Source organism: Carassius auratus, chromosome 2 (assembly GCF_003368295.1).
Source record: "Carassius auratus strain Wakin chromosome 2, ASM336829v1, whole genome shotgun sequence".
Taxonomy (NCBI): domain Eukaryota; kingdom Metazoa; phylum Chordata; class Actinopteri; order Cypriniformes; family Cyprinidae; genus Carassius; species Carassius auratus.
In genome coordinates this window covers 13,526,038-13,550,972 of record NC_039244.1, presented here as the reverse complement: position 1 = coordinate 13,550,972, position 24,935 = coordinate 13,526,038, and the positions used below count along the sequence as shown (strand labels likewise).

The 24,935-nt window shown below is 37.9% G+C and overlaps 1 protein-coding gene across 1 annotated transcript in view; it reads right to left on the bottom strand.

The window, feature by feature from the left end:
* Positions 1–13,482, bottom strand: part of LOC113116485 (serine/threonine-protein phosphatase 2A regulatory subunit B'' subunit alpha) — a 72,131-nt gene extending 58,649 nt beyond the window's left edge. The window contains exon 1 of the mRNA XM_026284679.1: positions 13,286–13,482. The gene's annotated coding sequence lies outside the window, so the exon portion shown is untranslated. The remainder of the gene's footprint in view (positions 1–13,285) is intronic.
* Between the last annotated feature and the right edge of the window lie 11,453 nt (positions 13,483–24,935).

Sequence of the window (24,935 nt, the reverse complement as noted above, 5' to 3'; positions counted from 1 at the left end):
TGAATAACATATTACATGTTACTAAATATGTGCTTAATGTCATGAAATGTCATCACTGTTTTACAAGAAAATACTATTTCGGTCTTTGTACTTCAGAATTCCATTTTTAATTCAGTTTGTTACTTCTTGTTTCTTTGTAATTGTGAAATTTACTAACAGCGTCCATTTCTAAGTGAAAATTATTTTCAGTGTACAGTCTATTTTTAACTTCTGAAAATAGGCGTAGTCTTCTTTAAACATAATATAATTTCTTTTATTTGTGGGTGAAATATAACCCAGACATCTTGAAAGTTTTCATAAGATTCACATGAATGTTAAATATGTTTTTTCTGATAAACAATCGGAGCAGCTACTGAACTTGTAACCTCGGAGAGGATGGGCCTATTTCAGGTCTGTATTTTTGGAAACCTTCTGATGAGCTCAGTGTTGACATGACCTCAAGGTAAAGATGCAAATATAGCCCCTTCCCATTTTAAACTCTGTGTGATAGATAGGACCTAGTTTGGTAGATACATGTGATATAATAGCTAACAATAACACTAGCAACAAATCTTGTCAAAACAAAAGAGAAAAGCAAATGCTGATTTTTTTTTTCCATGACAAGCTTGACTCACAAACAGATCATCAGTTTAACAGTTTGGGATGTTCAATAATGAGCAAAAGCTCATTCCTTTTACACCCTTCATTGCAAGCTCTTACAGGAAAGTTCCTTGTATAATGTGGTTAGAAAACAATTACAATTTACAGCCATTAGTGACCCACCCAGGGAGGTTACAAGAGGACTGACTGTATCATTCAGTCTAAAGACTGGGTGTGAATCCATAAACTCTGCATATTTAGATGTCTGGAGTGAAATAAACCCATTAGGTATTTCAGCATCATACACAAGACAGAATGAGTCACATGGACTATTTTTATATTGCAAATTTGTCCTTTTTGGAGATTGCTCATGACCAAAGGTTCATCTTTTTTAACCAAATGAATATCAATGATGTTTCACTGATTTTTCCATGACCTTCCCAGTCATTTCTGATTACGGATTTATTTTCATTTTAGAGAGATTGCTGGCCTGGGCTGATTTCAATTGTTTTGTTTTGTTTTGTTTTGTGGAACCAATCTTTTGAATAAACATATTTAAAATGATACACAATGATAAATTTAGGTTTACAAACATTTACATGACTTTAAGTTTTTATTCTTTTCTACGTCCTTTCCAGGCCTAAAGAAAAAAAATAATGTAACAACGTTAAGAAAAATATCTTAAGGTTTTCTATTTTTCTGGGATCCCTGATGGTCACACAAGGCCCTCACTGTATGGAAAACAGCAGAGATTCAGAGCTCAGAGATACTTTGAACAATATAGATTAAAATATCTCCTTTTGTATATTACATGAGAAAAAAAATGTATAAGGTAAGGTAATAATAAAGTAAATTACAACAGAACTTTCATTCTAAAATGTCTACTGTTTACTAAAAGGATACACGAGTCAGTCTTACACAAGTAAAGCTTTCCTATATCTTTTACCTTATTAATGCTTCACATTTCAAACCACAGTAAATCCAGGCTCTCCGTCGTTACTTTGTTCTCCTCTCCTCACATCCAAATCTCATCCTCAAGTGTTTTTTATTAACTGCAGCAAAAAGAACATCTCTGTAGTTTCATGACAATTCTCTGGTGTAAGATGAAAAGTAGAGTGAATACATACCTTGCTTTGTCAAATGAACCTGACATGATCTTGATGCATTTACCAAAGGCTTTCCGACCAAAGCTTCACCTGGGACTCTCCCATCTTAGATCTTCTCTGTAACCAACATCTCTACCTGGCTCTCAATTGCTCCCTATGCATATAGAAGTGTTTCTATCTACCCATCTCTTCAATTCAGCTCCTCCAGGGCGCTCCAGTTAGGCCACGCCTGTGCTGGGGTGCAACATCTGTGCAATCAAACTTCCTCTACTTTTAAACCTCCCAAAAATCCCTCCCTACAGTGCCAAAACAAAACCTTTTGGGAAAGAGCAGAGAAAGAGTGAAGGAGGGGTGTTTGGGAGTACATTAACGACCATGCTCTCTGCTCATTTTGCCCATCCAGCTGCAAGAGCGTTTGTAGCCATGGAAACTACTTAAAAGCAGCCTGAAGGAAGTGTGTTATTGTGTTTAGCAATGCACCAGAATAAATAGGGTAAAAATAAAAACACAAGCAGCTAAATACTAATCAGGTTTGGCCACATGTAGCCCCAAGGTCTTTTAAATAATGCATAGTCATTTGCACAAAACCCTTATAGGCTTTGATAGCACAAGGCATAAGGTAGTATAAACTTGGCATATTTAGCATTGTACCTTCCCCTCATTAGCAGAGGAGCATTGATATTACAGTCATGTCGACATGTTGCAACCTTCACTATGTTACAGTGTTGTTCCTTGCTCGGAACCCCACCCACGACCAGGGCGTTTTCCAATGAACAATCATTAAGATCTTTCCAAAATATTTGCCTTAGCTCAAAAGTTTATTGCCTGCAGACAAACAAACGTCAGCTTTCTGCCCACCAGTCTGACAGTAATGAGGCTGTATTTTGCATTTACATTTCAAGAAAACACCGCATTGACTTTCACAGGAAATACATCAGCATTCGACAGCAGTCCTCTGGGTATAGCTGATCCCCTATGACTTCATAAATAGCTATTTTGGGCAAAAATGTGAACTTCTCTTCCATATAAAGCTAGACATTTATCTGAAAAAGTGGCTTTCAGCATAAAGTCTTTATGTGCATCCAAATAAACAAAACACAAAAATATGCAAATCAACATAGCATGTAGAATTTATGCACAACATGTAAATTATATTTTGTTGTTTACTTTCAAAATGATGGAGGTTGTTAAGAGTTATTCATTATTTTAGCCTTTTCTAGAAAAATATAGCTTCTTCAGTAGTGGGCGGAACTAATGCTCAAGCGTTAATCTCATTCGCTAGCACTCACCTGTAACTGTCCACCTTTTGACAGCAGTAAATCAGTCTGAGTGAACACAGACGATGATTCATATTCATGAGCCAAGCAGCCTGTCAGAACTTAGAGTGTTTTTATTAGTAGTAGTATTGCATTATTTTAGCACTATTGTTAGTCTTTTTTACTTTAACATTTAAAAAATTATCTCCCAAATACCAAGAATAGACTTTCACGGAAAAAACATCATCTTTTGACAATAGTCCTCCCGGTAACCTAGAGCTGATCCCCGATAACTTATCTTCCATTTAAAGCTAAATATTTGACTGAAAAAGTAGCTACAAGGCCTTCAGCATAAAGTTTTTCATCCTAAATTTAAATCTAAATTAGCAAAATACACACATTTAGAAATTTAAAAAAAAACATCAGGCAGCCAAGTTAGAATGTAAAATTCCAACAGCAATGACGTTTGTAATGCTTAAACTGATTATTACTTTTCTTCTGAGTACTGGAATGTCAGAGCTACGCTACAATTACTATTTTGCTTGTTTCCCCTGTCTGTCAATGTGGCTCTTCTATAGTACACAGGGGTGTCATTACTGATTGTACATGCACTGGAATTGTGCGTACCAGCCTGCAAGGCAGAACGAATAACAGCCACCCTGAGCTCCATCTCGACGCCCACGGACCACCTCAGCATGGCTTCAGTCTGAGAGCTAACATCCACTCTTATCCAACAATCAATAAACCACAACTGACTAAAAGCCATCCCGGCATCAGGCCCATCAGTGTCTGAGGCAGGCAGCGTTCATAAACATCAGCAGCCGCCATGACCCGCATTTATGGAACGTGATGAAAGTTTTCATGCTTGTTTTTTGTCCTCTCACTCTCCCCCAGGGCCAGATCTGATTTATGATTTCTGTTTCACCCCACAGAACAGCGAAACCATTAAGGGTGAAGAAAGAGCAAACAAATGCATGAACAGCACTTTCCCATTAACATGTTAAGGAGGGGCAACTGTTACGACCCCTGTCCTTTCCACAGCTGCTGGAAGGCTCTAAACAACAACACTTTCACATGTCTGCAGTGCTTTCCAGGCAAACCAATGAGGCTGTACGGGGATGGATAGATCAAATGAATGATTTAGGAATCATACTAGGTTTTGTTTCCTTCCAGTCCAAGTATGATTCAAAGGTACACAGTATTGTGGCCAATGAGATGATAAAAGAAGGTCATACTCTGCAGAAGCACCAAACAAATCCCCTAGGGTTGTAGGGGTGAGTGACATCCTGATTTCAACAATTAAAATCTCTCCACGATCTGCTTTTGAAGAAATATCTTAGTATCATCCTACAGCACATATTTTATCAGTTGCAGTTCTGGTGCCTCCACCTCAATAACACAACGTGACATACAGGTGCATCTCAATAAATTAGAATGTCGTGGAAAAGTTAATTTGGGTAATTCAACTCAAATTGTGAAACTTGTGTATTAAATCAATGCACACAGACTGAAGTAGTTTAAGTCTTTGGTTCTCTTAAGTGTGATGATTTTGGTTCACATTTAACAAAAACCAAACAATTCAAAGGGCTCCTTTTGCTTTAATTACTGCCTCAATTCGTCGTGGCATGGATGGGATCAGTGTGTGGCACTGCTGAGGTGGTGTGGAAGCCCAGGATTCTCTGACAATGGCCTTCAGCTCATCTGCATTTTTTGATCTCGTTTCTCATTTTCCTCTTGACAACAGCCCATAGATTCTCCGTGGAGCTCAGGTCTGGTGAGTTTGCTGGCCAGTCAAGCACACCAACAACATGGTCATTTAACCAACTTTTGGTGTTTTTGGCAGTGTGGGCAGGTGCCAAATCCTGCTGGAAAATGAAATCAGAATCTTCAAAAAGCTGGTCAGGAGGAGGAAGCATGAAATTCTTCTGACCAGAATTTCTTGGTAAACGGGTGCAGTGACTTGGACAATGGACCAACACCAGCAGATGACATTGCACCCCAAATCATCACAGAATGTTCAAGAAACTTGGGCTATGAGCTTCACCCTTCCTTCAGACTATAGGACCTTGGTTTCCAAAGGAAATACAAAACTTGCTCTTTGGGCCACTGGGAAACAGTCCAGTTCTTCTTCTCCTTAGCCCAGGTAAGACGCCTCTGACGTTGTCTGTGGTTCAGCAAATTCCTTGACACGTCTGTGTGTGGTGGCTCTTGATGCCTTGACCCCAGCATCAGTCCACTCCTTGTGAAGTTCACTTAAATTCTTGAATCGATTTTGCTTGACAATCCTCATAAGGCTGAAGTTCTCTCGGTTGGTTGTGCGTCTTTTTCTTTCACACTTTTTTCCATCCACTCAACTTTTTGTTAACATGCTTGGATACAGCACTCTGTGAACAGCAGCTTCTTTGGCTATAAATGTTTGTGGCTTTCCCTCCTTCTGAAGGGAGTCAATGATTGTCTTTTGGACAACTGACAGATCAGCAGTCTTCCACATGATTGTGTAGCCTAGTGAACCAAACTGAAAAACCTTTTTGAAGGCTCGGGTTTGAGTTGATTAGCTGATTGCCACGTTACCATATTCTAATTCGTTGAGAATTGGTAGGTGTTTGTTAAATATGATCCAAAATCATGACAATTAAAAAAACAAAAGACTTAAACTACTTCAGTCTGTGTGCACTGAATTTATTTAACACACGAGTTTCACCATTTGAGTGGAATTACTGAAATAAATTTACTTTTACATTTTTTATTCTAATTAATTTGAGATGCACCTGTATATCCCCATTAAATGTTAACTTGTTACACTCACAGAACACTACACTTAAATCACAGTCACAAAAGTGCATTATTTGCATGTGCTTTACAGCCATGCCAGTTAAACATTTAATTTGTGCACTGTTCTGACAAAAAGCCTGTCAAACAGCACCTGATTACTTGACTCTGTTATGCATTTTTTTGCATCCTGTGTATAAATATCAAAACTAATAAAAAGACAATTAAACAAAAAAAAAACAACAAAAAAAAAACACAAGGTTTAAAAATAAACACAGCTGGTTATGCCTAAAGTGAAAGTAAACAGTTAAGAACTGACACCTGTCATTTAATGGATAATTCACCCAGAAAAGTTAATTATGTCATTAATTACTCTCAGGTTTTTTCTTTTCCCTCATTTAAACTTATTAATTTCTTTCTTGTGCTCAACACAGAAAAAAAATATTTTGAAGAATGTGGGTAACTAAACATTTGCTGGTCCCCATTGACTTGAATTAATAAAAATAAAAACATACTGTCCAAGTCAGTGGGGACCAGCAACTGTTGAATTAATAAAAATAAAAAAATACCGTGGAAGTCAGTGGGGACCAGCAACTGTTGAATTAATAAAAATAAAAAAATACCGTGGAAGTCAGTGGGGACTAGCAACTGTTTGGTTACCCACAGTCTTCAAAACAACTTTTATATTCAACAGAAGAAAGAAACTCTTTTTGATCTTGACAGAAGAACTTCAATACAGTTGCTTTAAAAAAAAAATCAATGTATAATTTATAAGGTGAAGTGTATATAGTGTTTTATTTTATATGTTAATTACATTTTTTGAATGCTACTGCTAAATACACCTACTGTACTCGTAAAATAAAGCACTGTTTGTTTAATTTGTATAATGTGTACATTTTTTCTTATTTTTAATAACAAAGATAAAATAATGAAAAAGAGTTTATCTTTTTATCTTCACCCACTTTGGCCAAATTTTTTATTTTAGATTTCGTTACATTACAAGGCTTTGTTTTTAAAATGGGAAATTAGCTTGACTGATCAGACAACTTGTAAAACAGTAAAACCAATATAAAATTGTGTACTGTGATTTTCCAGAAATAAATTGTGATATGATATTTTTGCCATATCAGCCACCCCATCCTAGTGTTATTTTAGTATCATTGAGATTCTAGTTTGTATTCATATTAATATTTTTTATTAGACTTTTAATTTACATTTTAGTTAGTTTTAGTAACTTTTTGTGTTTTTATATACTTATTATATAGTTTTATACTGTTTTATTAAAATTAGTTATTTTAGAACATCAACTAAACAAAAACAAGAAATGTTTCCTTGGCAATAAAATAAAAACGTTAAATTTTGTAATATTTTATTTTAGTGGAAGTTTATTTTATTTCCAGTAACATTTTCATGGTTTTAGTTTGAATTACCTCCAACAACCCTGCAACCTTGCATGTGCTAAATAGCTTAGTATCCACCAATCATTGTGTTCTTCACTTGTGGTGACGCTTAGAAAGAAAATAAACAAGGAAATAGGGCGGCACCTCTCTGGTATTACTATTCCACATGCTTGCTGTTCACATGGACTCACCCTAGTGCAGGATTTTCCATAATATAAAAAGAAAGAAACATTTACTGGCATTCTATCAGTTCTCATAGTCATTGTAAAGTTCAAAAATCCCAATTTAGCATCCTACCCATTGTGCCAGAAGAGACTGATTCCCACTGTTAGAGGCAACGCCTTCCATAAAACATTTAACATGGCCTTATAAATAAAAAACTACAACGTTCTCTGCCATTCAAGCAGAGCAATAAGAGAGGCATGTAACTAAAGCCACACAATAGCTTTGTTCTCGTTGACTCTCAGTTTTGCCCTCCTTCCTTTCTAATTTTCCTGTGGAACTCTTGGCAGCGCTCCTGGCACTGGAAGAATGTCTTTGCTTCCATGCCCGAGAAGAGCACACAAAAGAGCACAGTGTTAGAGTGGCGGACAGTGATTTGCCGCTCAGCACATGGACATTTACTCATCCTGCTGCATTCCATGATACAGGCCTGTGCAATGACACACCAGAGCTGCCCCGAGGAAACACATCCCGCTGTGAGCATGAAGGAGCTCGGGCAATGGGCTCCGCTCCAGAAATGTGCATAATGTAGCCTTTATGAGAAAGACCTGTCACTAGGAACCCTGTAAACAAGCCACAAGCCCTAGTTTGGTATTGTTTTAGAACGAAACCAAGCTGAGGATTAAGTTACTGTTGAAGGCAATGAAAGGAATACATACTTCTGAGTTTCAAATGACAGTTTTGTCATTTGCATCAAACACGAGTTAGTGTCATGGCCTTGTGGAAATGGCCATCCACCACACAGAACATCTTGATTGCAACATGAAACTACACTGACAAAACAATGATCTCCACTGTCTGATTGACGATTTATTAAACCATACCATCACAAGAGACAAGATAGGACATACCGATTCCATTATGCCATGCTTTTTGTCATACTCATTTATTTTGAAATGTCTGTATAAACATGTTGGTAAGCTAATGACCAACCTGCGTGTTCACAAAGCATGTTCTTTTCTGCAAATTGTGTGACACCGTAAGCATAAAAATACATAGAACTCACAAATACTGGTTAAAATATTAGACTTTTCATTTGCTATTTTGTCATCTTAGACTGCATCTGAAATCTCGCTCATAACCTCATTCACTCTTCCCTACTTTACTAATTTAATACACTTGAAGAAGTGAACAAAAAATGAGTGAGCGCATTCAGTAAATGTGGCAGAAGGCCTGTGGATGCCATTTGATAAGATGCAGAAATTCATTCATTCAGTAAATAAGTGTTCTTTTGCGGCTAGCTGTTGAGTGTACTTGTTACTGCGGTGCATTATGGGTTTGAACAAGTGTACTCAATTATGTCAACTATGGTTTCAGACACCATTAATAATGGCAAAAATTGCACAAAAAATATCCAAAATTCCACACTGAGTAGTCTTCTTTTAAATGACTTCACAATAATTAAAATGTATGTTCTATACAGTATTAATATAGTATAAATCCAATCTGGATGCACTACAAGTGACATACAGTAACACCATCAGCTGCGTCACTTTACTGTTTTATGAATATTGTGAAATCGGACCCACTACTCCTTGCACATACTACTCTATAGTAGGAAAGAAAACCATTTTGGGTGCAGCTTTGGAATAATTTTTTTACCCAGCTTGTCTCTGGGATTGTCTTCTTCATGAAGGATACATGCAATGCTGCCTTAAAATTTGGTCGAAACTCTGAAGTTATTTTAGGAGGCCAACTTTTGGCACAGACTTCATGTCAGGTGTGCGCTCATGATGGCTTGGTTTTGCAGCAGAGCTAAAATAATTAGATATGTCAGCAACTTACTCAAGCAGCCAAACATTTCCCAAGAGACGGGAGCTTAACCTTGCACTGATTTGTACATAACAGTAATCAAGCTAACTAGTAATCTAGACAGACTGTCATTAGTCATAAAATTCTGCAGCACCAAATAGATGTCCATCATTCACCGGCTCAGATTATATCTATTACGGTTCATGAAAGCCTCCTCTCAGTATGACAGACTCACCTCTTCATTAGCTGCACGTAAACATGCGGCATGCACTTTCGCATTTCACTTGAGCGTCCTGCATTAGCTCAAAAGTATCTTCTGAATCACAGGAATACCGCTCTCCACTTATAGATGTTCGCTAGGTTAGAACAGATAAGCAGTTACTATGGCAATGCCTGAGTTTTAAATAAGTTGCAGGGAACGGTTTTCTGATTTTTCCCTCACCTGCCATGCGATCTGAATGCTTGCAGTGAAACTCTGCACTCACACTTTCCAAACCACACCAGATTGAAAAGATAAGGCCCTATATGAGTTATGAGCAGGAGTTTCCACAGCAATGCGCGTATGCCAAAAATCTTAAGCGAGTACATTTTAAATACAAAATGGTCATAAATAATTCATAGATTACATCTAACAAAGCTTGAGACTTATACCATTTCAAGAGTGTGAACAGCCAAAGAACAAATACTAAATGGACTTGTGAGAAATGTTTTGTTTTACTTCTTTATTCTGTGGTTACTATTATGGGTTACTGGTACGAACACAAAATGTGTGTGAAACACGATTCATTGACGATCACACCAAATCGTGCATTTTCTCAAGCAGGACTTTTTAGCCTCCCTTGCAGAAACTGGAATGATGGAAAGTCTCCAATCTAAACACTCTGCCCTCTGACCAACCAGTACGCAAACTTAACCAGCATTCTTCTCTCTCCTGCATGGCACCACATGCATCTGTGAAAAGACAAGTCTGTAAAGAACTGTGGGTAAAGGACCTTCAACCTCAGTAACACTCCGTCTACATCAGGGAATACATTCCCCGAATCCCCGTCTGCCACACTCTATCTAGATTCCACACTATGGCCATGCAGAACTCAACAGAAACTGCAATAATGTTTGAGCTTTGCTAAGGTCTGTTGTTATGGTTTCCGAAAGATTTTGATCATAACCCCACAATTCCACCGGGTATCACCAGAAAGCTGTCACGTCTTATTCTGCAAGCTTCAGATCTCCAATAGCAGCGAGTCTGTGCTGCGCACACACTCAAAGTCGTGAGCAGCTAGTTTTATTCAGGGCACAGAAAGCAGTGTTTTGTCTGTGCTGTATGGAAATAACAGCAAAAGGAGCAGGGCCTCACACAGCTTTTTTGCATCTAAATTGAACTATATTCAGAATCAGGAGCTTTCTTGGGAAGCCGTCCCCCGGAGGAACGCTCGTTTTCTGAATACAATCTCTAATGGCTGTGGCATAGAAATTCTAGTGTTCTGAATGGAAGTAAACAGGTGAAAGGAGCAAATGAAGAGTCTCTATGGACACATGACTAGTTGCCAAAAGGTTTTCCTAATGCTGCACTTGAGACTGCTGCCATTATCGACATTAACCTTCCCGAGGTGATCGTTTTAATTAGCATAAAATGCTCATTCAATGAGGGTTTCCTGCTGAGAGAAGCTCACAGAAGGGCCCTGAACCAGTGTCTTTCATTGATGTAAACATGCTGTGCTTACCAAGCCATTTTGGTTTATAAACATAAGCTGTGTTGTAATCCTAACATGTCATTACAGATGTCATGCTCATAATGGAGCGGGTATGTGGTGGTTTATGAGCGTGGCTGGAAAAAATAATGCCTGAGCAATACATGTCACCTTGTTAACACTGGACAAATAACTCAAACCATGCATCTAAATATTATCTCATTTAAAATTGCTATTGTTCAGCTACAAACAATCAAAAACGGACATGCAATCAACATCCAATCACTTCAGCCCCTGTTGAATTTTTGGTACTCAACTTATGTGGTAAGAGCAAAAAACACTACGGCCCGGGAGTTTGAGGGGTTCATGGTCCGTGCCATCTGCTCGTACTGAGGATCTTATTCAGGTGTGGCCTCCAAGAAAGTCACTTAAGTCCAGCTGTCACTTCCTGCACTACATGATGGGACAACCATTTATACCTACAGCATGCAAGTGTCTCCTTCAATGACAGTCTACTACTTCCGAGGCACGAAGTGACCAAAGCTATTTACATCCAAAAAGACCTTCACAGATCTCAAAATCCTGACCTCCCTCTACTTAAAATGTAGTCTAATTTGAGTTGTTAAACAAAGTGCCTAAATGCAAGACCCAGAAATAGATTGTACGGCCCAGTGAATGTTTCTAAAAATTACGAGGTTTGCTTTGCTTTACTAAAAACAAAAAACGAGAGGAAGCAGACTGACTGTGCAAGCAAGATAATTGCATGCCTCGAAAATTGCTACGTGCAAGCCTTCGCGAGTAAGCGCAATTCTGACTGCATGCTTGCCCAGCATGCAATGCAAAAGGCCACTGACTGGGTCCATTTCAAACCCTTCGAACCACGTTTTAAAATTAAATGTCCTGTTTATTTTATTAAAACAGTTTGAAATCAATAAATGAATAAATAGGAATGATCATTAGACACTGAGGACTAGAGTAATGGCTACTGAAAATCTTGCTTTGCCATCTCAGGAATGAATTACATTTCAATATATATTAAAATATATAAGGTATATTAAAACCATTCTTCAAAACTTTTTTTATATAGTCACAATCAAATTGCATGTGATCTACTGTTATCTATCATGTGTCACTTCAAATGATATTTGTCTCTATAAACAGCCTTGTGGGACTAAGGACAGACTTCTGTGCAGGACCACACACAAATACTGTAGGAGGTGCCCAAAAAAAGCCTTATTGTAGGGGTAAGTGGTTCAGCTCTGGCCTTCATGTGGCATTTTATGAGCTTTGGTCAATAGCGAGCAGTGGGGATGGGGTACAATGGGAAGAACATAAAAACCACAGCTGACCAAAACCTCACCAATGCACTCCACTGTGGCTCGTTGGCAGCCACCCAGACCCGTGCAGTCCCAGAGCGGCTGAATGTGTGGAGAGGAATCAAATCAGGTGCCAAATGACTTCACTCTCGGGATGCCAGTTAGGAAGTGTATTTTCTGCATATTGTGCCGCTGAATAACTCTAAATCTTGTGAAGGAGGAAAAAATTATGTGTTAGGACAACAGGCAGCGTTTGACCCAGAACGATCAATTCCAGCACTTAGGAAGTGATTAATGCAAGGGAGCGCATAGCTGTGATCCAGAGCTATTTTGGGCTAATTAGAGAGGAAACGATCCCGAGACTGCCCAGCCGTCTCAGTATCTGTCAAGTTATCAGGCTAGTGACAAAGAACAGAGCACAGCTCAAGGTTGCACTCAGGCAGGACAGGCATGCATTTAGTGCAGGCGGGATGCCCAATTACACCCACAGCAGAGAGACCCCACCGGGATATTTATAAAGACAGCATGACAGAGATCTGATCTTTCCAAGATGCAAAGGATATAGTGCTGTGCCAGTTCCTGCTGAATGAGTTAAACAGCACCTCAGCCAAATAAGCATTTAGATGAACAGTCTGAAAACAAAAACAAAAGCTTATCCCTTCCATCCAAAAGCAAACTATGAAACTGTTCATAACTATGTAGCTTGAGGGGAGGAAGAAAATGCTCCACATTCATCTTACAGCTCTAGATCCTGTAACTGTGAGAAATGTGACAAGGAAGTTAAATATTCTTTGATTCTGGTAAATTAACACATTAGTCAAGTGAAAGTGACAAACATCACAGCACATAAGTGAACCTACAAACAACCGTGATTTAATGTGTCTTCGGAGTACAAACAAAAGCAGGCGTGTACCGTAATCAGTTTACTGCACGCGTGAGTTTAATACACAGGCGATGCGGTAATATCACTCCACAATCTCATGTATGAAACTCAAACACTGTCTGATATCGTCTCTAAAACAACCGACCGTGACTTTCCACAACAACCAACTTCGATAATAAAGTCTATTTGAACTTCAGCCCTTCCCTTGAAGTCACGAAGACATTTCATTTGACAACCACGCGTAACTTCTACTTAAATATACAAGGCAAGTATTCACGAGGACTAAAACACTCGATAGATCAACAAACACATACCGTTTCGCTCTGGGTTAAGGCTTGTCATCTGGGCTTTTAGGACAGTCCGATATCCAAAGCGACAGTTTCATGTCTAGCGTGTCAACACACGGTTTTGTGGAGAACAGTGTTACGCCTCGCCGTTCAGACTCTGCGTGCTGACAGCAGCCCGTGCAGAATGAGCAGAGCTACACCAGCACACCGTGACCGTCACCGTGGACAGGGCAGGTCCTCACATACGCGCTGGGCGGGAATATATAAACGGTGACACTATGTATAAACGCGTACCAGAAACAGGTTACCTAGGAACTAGATAGACAGATAGATAGAATGACAGAATATTAGATTAACTTTAATTGTCATCATAATATGTTTAATACGGAACTGTCTTGACAGTTTAGACCATCAGACATTTGCGAAAGACATGAAAAAAAAAAAAATTATAATTATATATATATATACATACATATATATATATATATATATATATATATATATATATATATATATATATATATATATATGTATATATATATATATATATATATATATATATATATATATATATATATATGTATATATATATGTATATATATGTATATATATATATGTATATATATGTATATGTATATATATGTATATATATGTATATGTATATATATGTATATATATGTATATGTATATATATGTATATATTTGAAGAGTTCAGATGCAAAAGCCTCTAAGTGCCATCTGAAATTTTCATCTAAAATTAGGATTTTTATCAGGCTCCTATATTTATATTCAGTTATTTCACTTTAATAGCTTGGAAAAGGACCTGCACATCACAATTAAAGTAAAATGACTCAACCTAAGCATAGGACCTTGATAAAAATCCTAATTTTAGATGAAAATTTCAGATGGCATTTAGAGGTTTTTGCATCTGAACTCTTCATATATATATATATATATATATATATATATATATATATATATATATATATATATATATATATATATATATATATATATATATATATATATATGTATGTATGTATATACAATTTTCAGATATGAAATTCAGTATCTTAAATAAACAGGATCTTAATGCACATAATGCACCAAAAACATGCACTGTACAATTCATGGAAGATGTTTAGCTACATTCATACCTGAATATATTCCTCAGTGCACCCAAATTATATGTGAAGCAATCTGAAAATTATTCAAACAGATGGCTGAAGAGCAAGCCAGGTAATATGTAAATTTCTTGTGAAGCTTATAGGGTGGGTATAGAAAATAATCACCCGCCTTTAAAATAATCACATATTGTTGCTTTGCAGCCTGAAATGAATACAGACACAGTTTTTGTTTTATCCAGCTGTATTTACTCAGTGAAACTTATAATATCCAAGTGAAAGATATAACACAAACATGTCAGAAAAAAAAAAAACTGAATCATTGAGTTGGAAAAAGGATCACCCACTTGTTTCAGTATTTTGTTGAACCTCATTTTACTTTAATTACAGCCTTTAATCTGTTGGGATATGTCTCCACTAAGTGCTCCAGTCCCTGCTGCAGAGAAACACCCCTATAACAGGATATTACCATCTCCATGCTTTACTGTAGGAAGGGTGTTATTTGGATGGTGAGCTCTGTTGGATTTCTGCCAGTCGTTTGGTGACGAGTATCTCAAAAGAATGCTTGGAATTTCCATGCTCAGCAACTAGTAATAGTCATTAGTCATTCTGTATGTAGCACAAATAAATTGCATGTAGGGAAGAGACTGACCAAACTGATCATTGTCTTTATGTTGGATCCAGGGGCGCTGTAACAGGTGTGAAAGTTAGGACAATTCCAAGGACCCAATGAGGGAGAGGGGCCCTGGAACATGAATTTTTTTACCGAGGGAAACCAGAGAGGGCGATCGTGGAGGGGGCCTGAGTTAATATGCTGTTCAGGGAGCCCAGACACCATAGCGGTGCCCCAGCTTGGCTCTATGTCAGATCCAACCAATAAATTCCAGCTTCAGTGAACCTACTGACAAATTACATTGAAAAGGTTTAGATAAATATAGAGTTACATATAGACAGTTATATCAGTGCAGAGGTGAGATATAATTGCTAAAACTGTCACTGCCATGACTCACCAATCATTCTGCATGTAGGTAGAAACCATATTACACGGTTCGTCTGTAATTCATCACTAACTCTTTGAACGCTTGCCACAGATTCTATGAAATTTTTTCTATAAAGTATGAATTCGATCCATTAAAGAGAATCTATATCAGCTATCAGGATATACATCAGGATCAGCTATTTAGCTGTAAAGTTTTAATGAATCACAGGCGATTAAACCACACAACTAATGAGGAAGACACACTTATGCATCCACACACTTGTGGTTAGCTTCCCTCTGGCTGTCTCTTCTCATCTCTCCTGACAGATAATAAAGAGCATTCAGTATACAGGCACCTGACAAAGTGTGCAGGTCTATTTAAAGCTAATGGGCCTGTTATGTTCAGCTGAGCCTGTTCAGCCTTCAGGCATCAGTTGCCGGAGAAGATGTTTTTCAGGAGAGGAGCATGGAGGGTTTAGTCCCAGTCATGTCTGAAATTCTATGGTCCATATTCTCCTAAGACTTCAACTGTCACATAGTCACCACAAGCCAATTTTCTCACCCCATGCCCACACTAACCTCCAAGTAAGAGCTTCTCCATTTTATAGCTTCGCTACATGTCATAGACTAAGTTAATGTGGCAATGTCCTGACCCAAAGAGACAGTTAGACATGGACTCATTTGTCTTAAGGCATGATTGGGGGAGGAATCCATATAAATAGTCAATAGTGCCTATTTCAGAAACACTTGGATGAACAATGACACGCTTCCAAAACCGGTCACAGCAAAGAGAATAGCTTTTAAAGTACAAAGCTTTCTATGGCGTTTGATACTAGCGCTGTCAGATTTAGACACAACTTTTGTAGCTAAAAGAAAAAATAATATAATAGAGGTAGAAAAAACATTTTGGAGTGTAATTTGAGAACAACAAAACAAGAACTGTTAGAACACTGTATTCATCTTCTATTCATTGGTGGGCAGGACCATTTTTGGTTTGTTACATGGCCAGCACAATTTTCAACCAGTAAAGTGCATATATAATTGTTGCTGCATGCTACTGTATTTCACAGCTTGTTAAATGGCACTGTCTGCCTCTCAAATGGACTATGTAGCACAGTCTGTTCCCGAGGAGAGCCATTTCTAAACCTTGTCCCTCTCTTTAAACATTAATTTTTTTCTATATTTTCTATATTCTATATTTTTTGTCATTTTTATACATAAATATGTAAACAAAATCTTGAAAGGTATTCTAACTTTCTTGAACCCCATCCAGAAATACATTAGGTTTCCTGCTATATGTCGAAACACAGACGCAATGTTTATAGTCATATAAGAATTGAATCCAGTGCGCACTTTTTTGCTTGCATACACTGCGCAAATATGTCAGAGTCAAAGTTTTATCAAGTTTTGATATGTTGTATTATATATTCCGAAAATATTAACCAAAACAGACTTTCAGTAATGTGATAACATCCACACAATTCATGCTTGCCGTTCCTCTGAAACAAATCAGATACATTTAGAATGTCTGTAGTATATATATCACACTGCAAAATAAGGTTACAGATTGCCCTTGAATCCATATGGCAAGCAAGCAAATGAAATAACAGAATGTTTAAAGAAAAGCTGAGCTCATTGGAAAAGGTTTCCTCTCAGTAAGAAAGCAGTAAGGTCGAGCCACAAGGTCAGCCCCTCACCCAAAATCAACATTTGCAGCAGGGGACATAAGATGCTGGAGCCTTTTGGTTCTGAAACACTAATAGTACATTTTGCATTACATTTGTTTGTTTAGCAGGTGCTTTTATCCAAATGAGAATAAGCGAAAACCACTTATTTAAAGTGCAAAAGGCTATTTGTTAGTCAGGTATGTTTTTGTGAAGATTTCAATGGAATTCTTCAGGTGAAGGTTATGAGTTCATCCCGCTACTGATTTTAATTATAAAATAGCATTAGTGGACTCTACAAAAGTGATGTTAAATCTAAAAGACAGATGTCTGACAGGCAAATTTTTTGTCTTTCATTTATGGAATATACTGCTTTCCATTGGTGAAATCCACACCACAGTTCCACATACACTTCAACCACTGCAGCAATTTCTGCTGAAAAGGTAATCTCTTCAATTTACTTGAAATGATGGGGGGAAATGTATAGTGCAACCACCGTATAAACATCCATTTTCCCCCTATGCTTGCACAGTGTAGCATTTACTGTATGTAGAGGTGTTCACAACGACTGAAAAACTGCATGGTTTTATTTGTCCTCTATACAAAGTAATGTCAATTCTCCCATTGACCATAGGTTTGTTTTCTGGGACTGTCCTGCTGTCCCAGATCTCCTCACTGAATTACTCTAGCCCCTCCTCTTTAGTCACAGCTGTCTGTGCTCTGCGTCTGTAGTCAGCCTAAAGCTGCTGGGATGGAACATCAACAAGGGGAGGGGAATATATATCAGAATTGGCCGGGCCACGGAGAGGAGCAAAGCCACCATCAGGATTCAATTAAATCCCAGAGGGGCCGGTGGGAAAGAGAGCGAAGAAAGACAGAGGAGTCAGCTGCTGAGACGGAAAGGAAGTAAAGAGCTCTTTCACTCAGGAAGAGGACTAAATGTCAAGAATCTGGTGCGCCGCCCGTTCTTCATTGTTCTCAATAAGAGATGGTCAAAGTCAGGCCAATGGGTAGCTGTTGCCCACTGGCAACTGAACACAGTGGCCATTGTGCTTCCATGTCAAGGGTCAGTGCTGAAAGCATGAAGCCCTCCACATCAGAGAGCTGGACCCCAGCTATGAAAGATGACCCCATTGCTCTGCCTCAAAGCTATATGAGTAAAATTGTCTGCGATCCACACAGAATGATTTGAATGAGCATGATCTTTCTTTTCATGGCCTTTTAATAAGCACAGATTTGTGGCTACACTCTTACCCTCCTAGTTCTATAATAGTGTAAAACACAACTTCTCAGGTCAGATGTCAGGTGAAGAAGGCTTTTAAATTCATGCCCGAGAGAAGCACAGTTATGGTTGTTCCACTCTATCAGGTGTAAATAATGAATGAAAAACAACCAAAGAAGATAAGCAAAACGTGTGCCGTTGAATGGCAGGGCAGAGAGGAGCCAAGAGAATCTGCTGCTTGTTTAAACTTGGTTTATAGTTGTCAGAAAACAGGTTATAATTCGTGTTTACTGCGTGTGTTGCCAAACTCTCCGAAGCCAGTGCTAACTTCACACTCAGAATGAGAGCTTTACACGTGGCACTCACCCCGTGCTCATACGTGCAGCAGAATAAAATTAAAATACACACATTTTATTAGACCCAATCAACATCTTGTAGAGGTGTCTGAACTAGGTGATACAGACACCTCATCTTAATGAAGGGACGTGATACAAGGTATGTTTTCAGCACTCTGCTTTGAATCTGAATAGAGTTTAATATGTAAAACATGTTTACGTCTCTTCTCACACTTTAGAAGCTAAAATTCAGGAAAAATAAAATGACACACAGATAGATAGATAGATAGATAGATAGATAGATAGATGGATAGATAGATAGATAGATGGATAGATAGATAGATAGATAGATAGATAGATAGATAGATAGATAGATAGATAGATAGAAAGAAAGAAAGATAAATAGATAGATAGATCAATCTTCCTCTCATTAGACTTTAAAGATGTGCATATTCTGAAAGATGAATGCACATTAAACTCAGATGCATAATTACTCACTCCATTTTTCTTTTTCAAAATTTTCTTTTTTTTTAATATACTGATTAAAGAGGATGGAAGTTCATAGAAGGTCTACTGAACACCTCATTCTGTCTGAGCCAAGAATAACAGTGACTTAATCCTGCTGGATACAGAATGACTTATTAAGTGTCTGCTTTGGTAGTCTGCAGGATGACAGCGGCCTGTATTTCCAGCTGCTGAGTCCAGATCGTACAGACCTAATCAAAGGGTCTTGATCCAATGCCTTGGTGCCCCTGAAAGCCAGAGCCACATCGAACCCTGGTAGACAAGCCAGTAACTGAGACACAACACACACACACACACACACACACAGGTTTTTCCATATGAAAATGTATGAGTGAAGTAACCGTTTTTAAATTTCAACTTGCATTACCACAGTCTGGCTTTGAATATCATTAATAAAACACTGACATTAATTCAGACGTTTCTCTCAACCTCAGGCATGATAGAATCTGCCTTATGAGGTACACTGGAAAGTCTGGGCAGTCACGTAGGTGGACAGTAGCTTACTTACACAACATGCCTCAGAACTGTCTGCAAATACAAAGTATAAAAAGCTGATGAGCCGACGTGTTAACATGAGGCTGAAATAGAATGCGCTACTGTCGAGACTAATGGCACCAACACAGCTGGACACGAAATGACACAGGGCAATGTGTTCATTCTGTCACGCTGATGCAGTGCCAGTTTTGGTGTGAAATGCCCCTTAGCTGAGCACAGACATTCTTTCTGTGGCTACAGTTTTTATTATTTGACCTTTCAAAATGGCATTTATGTCATTCGTGATTGCTATGGCACTTTGAGAACTATATATGGAATCGCAAGCCGAAAATAACAATTATCTCTCAAATCGTAAGGGTCCTATAATAACATGTTCGAAAATAGCATCAACAACCAAAGCGCATACTAGATCAACACAAGCTGTCTACACTCTCTGTCAGTTTCACACCTTTCCTCGTTTGACTGATGGCTTTTCTGCGTAAGCTTATGTAATTTTTTTTTTTTTTTTTTTTTACAAATCAACTGAAAAGGAGCCTTGTTTCAGGAAGTGGGTTGTGTGACATAACGGCATGAATTCTTTTGTTTTACCTAAAATGGCTGTAGGCTGCTGTTCTGTTCACTTACTAATGACCACAGACAGACATGCAAACCTCTTTTCTTTGAGACTTTAAAATACCTCTTTGAAATAAAGTGCATTGCAGTCGAACTATGGACTAGAGTGCAAGCACATAAATCTTTGTTTTGGGCTGCTGGTCTATAGAGGATGGCTGGCAACTCAGACAATACTTCAGCCAACAAATCTCAAAGAGATAATTTACAACTGATGAATCACACCTCCTTGTATTTCTGTGAGCTGTTAAATAAGCTGCTAACTAAGATCCCACGACACAGACAATACATCGTGGAAAGACTAATACTAAGAAAGTTTTCTCATGAGGAAGGAAACATACATAAGACTTAAAGGTGCTGTAGGGAACTTTTGTAAAAAAAAATATTTTTTTACATATTTATTAAACCTGTCATTATGTCCTGACAGTAGAATATGAGACAGATAATCTGTGAAAAAAATCAAGCTCCTCTGGCTCCTCCCAGTGCTCCTATTGCCATTTGCAGAAACTCCATCGCTCCCGGTAAAAAAATAACCAATCAGAGCTGCGGTCCGTAACTTTGTTTGTGTTCAAAATGTAGAAAAATGTATATAATAAGCGAGAACACCATGAATCCATTTTCCAAACCGTGTTTTTGGCTTGTCCTGAATCACTAGGGTGCACCTATAATACGTGTTTATATTCGGACTATTTTAGATTGCTTCGGGGGTACCGCGGCGGAGTAACCCAGTACCTTTGTGATTCTTCATAGACATAAACAGAGAGAAGTAGTTCCGGCTACGATGTTCTTCCGCAAGACGCAAGCAGTTCTGTTTATTAACCGCTAGAGCTTCAAAAGTTCCCTACCGCAGCTTTAAGCTAGCTAGTTTTCTAACCGCTGATTATCTTAAAGATGGTTTTGAGTACATTTGTGATGTAATAAAGTGGTAATCAGTGGCAATCCATCAGAAGTGGCAAAAAAGAAACTGACAGAGTTTAAAAAACAATAAAATGATTCACACAGTTTAAGAGCTCTAGTATTTACAGTATAGCATTATAGAGTATTATATTGTTACAGTGATAGTTTTTATTCTCGGTGTGAAAGGGCCTTTTGTTTAACTGAAGTTTAGCTTAGTTAAAGTTAACTAAGGCTGAGAAAATCTCTGTTGAAACATATGCATATTATGTAAGACAATAAAAAAATACATATTTGAATACACTTTTCATAATTTGCACCCTACTTTCGATTACATTCACATTAGCCAACTTGACTGCAATGACTGATACACTATATAGCTGTTTCATTTGAGGCACACTTAGGACTGTGTATATATTTAAATATACCCTTAAAAACATGCAGGAAAACCTAAAGAAATTGAGGCTGAAAGCAAACAGAGTTGAAGGGAGAATGACCGTGGACTGAAAAAAGCAGAAGCGATGAAAGGGAATGACAGAATAAAAGGCAAAGCGAGACGCCGAGATCTAGCATTGCTAAAGGTTGTCAGCTGAAAGATGGGCGCGACGTTCTCTCGGCTGTTGATGAATGTCTGCAGTGATGTGTGCGAGGCTCTGAGCCAGACTGCTTCTTACTCCAGCACCCATAAATACTGTGCAGGCTGCCTGTTCAGCCGCCAGCCGCCACCAGCGTCACCATTCTGCCTGGGAAATGCAACACTCTCCCCTCCTCTTGCATCACTCCTCTCCCCTCCAGAAGAGTGAGTGAGGCCCTGGTACAATGGAATTATTCTCATGCATGTCTCACAGGAGGATCAAAGTGAAGGCTAGTGCTACTATCATCCCAGAGGCAAACTGGAAATGAGGTGTCTTAAGGGATCCCTGTACCTGACTTCTGAAGCACCACCAGAAGGGATCAAATCATAACGCTCCCCGACTGGTGGCCCATTTCTCTTACAACCCATGTCTGATTTTTATCAGCCCACACTATCACTACCATCAATTTCCACTATCACTGTCCTCTCCCTCTAATATCACTCTTTTCTCTCGCCTCTATCCATCTGATCCCACTTTGGCGATAACAACAACAGCAGAGAAAGAACTGCTAGAATCCTGTCAGAACTCGCGACAGCCGTTCATCTATAGACAATACGACTGTCAAGATGTTTCTAATAGCGATAATAGGCACATCATTCTAATGCTAATCAGTTATTGTGTGCCAATCGTGAAGTTTCTAGTCCCATATAGTTCATATTTGGTTGGAGCAGTGTGTGGTTTTTATCAGTATGTCATGTTTAACAAGGAGACATCGAAAACAGCTTTGAAGTGGAGGATCTTCTCTGTTGTAGACTGTATCTTCTTCCTTCAGATTTCCCTTTGATTACATGGAGATCTGGAGCGGAATAAGGGCAGCTTGCCGAGGGGAGTGTCAGTGTGGAATTTGCAGGAATCTGAGCTGGATGACTGTACAAGCGTATACCTTCACTTCCATGAAACAATCCTTTGTGTGCAACTCCTTCAACTCGGGCACAGAACCGAGAGTGAGGAAGAGCATTGTGTACCACACTCCTCATGTCCTATCAATTAACCCTCCATGACTTGACAAAAAAGACTCTTCTGTCAGAAATGACATGTTTAGCAACCTACCCTGCTAACCTACACTAAGAGTCTAGTACAAGTCCCATTAAATTTAAGAAAAAAAGAAAGAAAATAAAAACAGACACTGTAATTCCTGTAAACATTCAACTAGTATGTGTGTGCATGTGAGACATTTTCAATGACAGCTGCAAGTTGTAACTCTTCTCTAGTTGACTTCGCAGACAGGAATGTCAGACTGCACACCTCTTTATTTGCCTTCAGCGGATGTAGGGACAGTGAAGCACCTTCAATGGGTAAAATGGAAGCAGATGTGCACAGGTGAGCTTCTATTGTGTGTACAGTTTGATGTTTCCTTGGCATAACATAAGAAGAAAGAAACTTTTATGGAAGAAGTCTTATTGATTGAATTGTGAAACCTTTGGTAGAAAACAGAAACAGAGCTCACAATGACATTTAGGAAAGCTGTTTGAGTTTGCCGACTGGAGTGAAATGAAATGAAGACAAAAAAATAAAAAGCACTCCAAATCTGTATGCATGTCTTTATTCCGTGAAACACAAAAGAAGATTTAAATGTCTCTGTGTTTTTTGTTCATACAGTGAAAGTTAGTGAAATTCAGTATTTTTTGGGATCCATTAACTTTTATTATATAGATATGGCAAGTGGTGACTTATTTGTTATTATTTGTTCATTTAAAAAAAAAAATAATTTAAATTAATTCTTTTATGGATAGACCACCCTGTAACATTTCTAAAAACAGTTCTAAAAAAAATCTTCTTTAAAATAAAATCATAATTTAGAATTATGTAATTATGTGGTCACGTCACTTTCACCGTATGTCACGTCATAACTGTGAGATTAAAAATTACATTTGGCAATGCATTAATTAACTGTCACTCATATTTTTGAACATTGACTTTGTAGTGCATGATCCAAACTTCAATTTGTATAATTCATGAATGAAAACATTTTGTAACATGATACTGATGAACCATTTACATGGTAATGCAATGTCTGATTTTAAAATGGGTTTTAAAGGATGAATGTTGAGATTTTAAGTTTTCTGATGATTTCAAAAATGTGATACAGAAAAAGGCAACGAAAAAGTCTTTTTTTTAAACAAAGGTCAAAACTCCTGTTATAATTTAGATTTTTGAGGGTGCACTATTGTCATAATTTTTAACAAAAAATATTGGTAAAAGATATATTCGGGTGTCTTAGACCTTTCCAACGATATATATTTTGTCGAGATTAGATTAGATTTAATTGTAATATAGTGAAGTGAATGTAGGCGTCCCGTATGGGATGACATTAAAAGGGTTAAAACATTGATATTATGACATACTGTCAAACTTATGACATAATAAATCAAAAGTGTGAGTCAAAAAGTCAAAATGATGAAACTACAAACATAGGTGTATATGTACACACTATGTGTAAAGCATGTTTAAGAAAAGAGCACCTTTCAACATTTGTATCCATATTTATGGGTTTTTGTTAAGAGCTGAGAATAGGATACATCAATTTTGCCTGTTTGTACAAGTTCATCATATCATATGAACCAGAAGACAGGTGCAGGTTAGCGTGGCTTGGCTGGGATGCCTGAGGGTTATTTCTACATGTTTTTAGATTTTGAAAGACACTTTCATGCTTGGATTACTGATCCTCTATGCTCTGTTCCTTCCTTTATATTTTTAGAATTTTGTTGCTTTTTTTTTTTTTGCTGCTGCTACATGAAGGTTGCAGGTACATTTTGTACATTCCTAATGAGCTAAGTATCCGTAACCATGACAGAACATGGTATTTTAAGATTTGCCATTCATTTTTAGAATTAATTTACAGCTCTAATCCATTTTCAGTCAAATACCCCATGATCCCTTCATTTCCACACATTATTAGCAGAATCCAGTGTACTCTGCTGCTATGGAAACTAGACTTTGTGTGTAGTGACCAAACAACTGCCCATCTGGATATCAACACAGTATACTGTCTTCAGTTTAAACAAATCCCACATGTAATGTTTAGCCAAAAATCAATTAATATTTCAGTCATTTACTCATCTTTATCAGGTGAATGTCCTGCTTGTTTCCATACAATAACTAAGCAAGCGAGATTTTTTGTGAATAATGATTTACATTTCAGTTTGTTCATCACACATAGCTATTATATAACTTGGAATATAGCAAAAGAATTGT